General features: G+C 32.3%; 1 long non-coding RNA gene across 1 annotated transcript; it reads right to left on the bottom strand.

The window, feature by feature from the left end:
- Positions 1-25: 25 nt before the first annotated feature.
- LOC111084370 lies at positions 26-686 on the bottom strand. The gene is made up of 2 exons (XR_002609518.1): positions 502-686; positions 26-63 (listed from the first exon to the last, which is right to left on the bottom strand). It is a non-coding gene; the product is annotated as an uncharacterized LOC111084370 (long non-coding RNA).
- Positions 687-1,173: the final 487 nt, after the last annotated feature.

Genomic DNA, 1,173 nt, shown 5'->3' with positions numbered 1-1,173 from the left:
CTTTATCAACAAAATGTGTTTTATCTTTCTCCTGTTCAGGTGTAAGGTGTAGTATTTTCTCCTCTGTATAAAAATAAAAAAATCATCATCATCACTGAATACATTTAAGATTTACTGAATTCTTGAGCAATACCTATTGAATAACAAATAGACATTGAGCATATTTTTCAAAAACGAATATTTACACATATCCACACATTTATCATTATGAAGTTAACCCTATCGCCACATGTATCCTTTACCGTGCATGATACAAGGTTTTAGTGTCTAACATTAACATTTTTATTAAACTACACTTTGTTTATGTTATACCAACTAGAATAGCATAAGATCTTAGTTAATAATCCATATTTTAACAGTATACAAGTTTTAAGTTGTTAATTCTACAAATAATATTTTAAAAAATCCTGCAGTTGCCCTACAGCGACCCACACGAGACATTGTGTCTTAGTACGTCGTCATCCCTTTCCATTAAATACAAGAATGTTAAAGACCACTTACCATCTACATTATGGTTTTTTAGAACAAAGCGGTTAATGTCTAGATTTTCCCAGCAGATCAAGATTTCCACAGATCCCATCTCAAGTGCTTTAAGTGTATCTTCAACACCGAAACAAAACTTCCCTGTGTCTTGTGAAATTTCATCAAAATAGCGTCCTGAAATAAACTCTCAAAGATTACTTTATGACGAGCTAAATCAACGTTTTATTTCAACCCCCCTTCTATTATGTCGACTATAACAGGTTGATTTACCTAAACAACACAAGATTAAAAATTGGTGAACTTTCTTTACAAACATCAAATTAAAAACGTTTTGATACCGTAATCAAAGTAAAACACATCAAGCAGGTTAAAAGTAACACATACTAGGGGTATTAAATAACTTAGAAATGTAAAAAACCTCTACTTGGGTCACATCAAGCAGGTTAAAATGAATGACACATTTCCAGAAAGTTAACATGAATATCACAACCCAAATTATGGTACATGATAAATTCTACAAGCAAGCTTTCATTCAGACTGACGTAAAACAGAGTAGATGGTGCTATTCTCAAAATAATGGTAGGAACTACATAAAACACATTTCCATTACTCTGTTATTCTTACCTATCATGTATGTAATGTGCATTTTGTGCACACCAGGGTTTGCAACAGTACCAGTGCTACCAGGTT

This window comes from Limulus polyphemus, unplaced genomic scaffold (assembly GCF_000517525.1).
Source record: "Limulus polyphemus unplaced genomic scaffold, Limulus_polyphemus-2.1.2 Scaffold19397, whole genome shotgun sequence".
Lineage (NCBI taxonomy): Eukaryota > Metazoa > Arthropoda > Merostomata > Xiphosura > Limulidae > Limulus > Limulus polyphemus.
The sequence above is the reverse complement of the archived record's forward strand: the minus strand, read 5'-3'. Positions and strand labels throughout refer to the sequence as shown.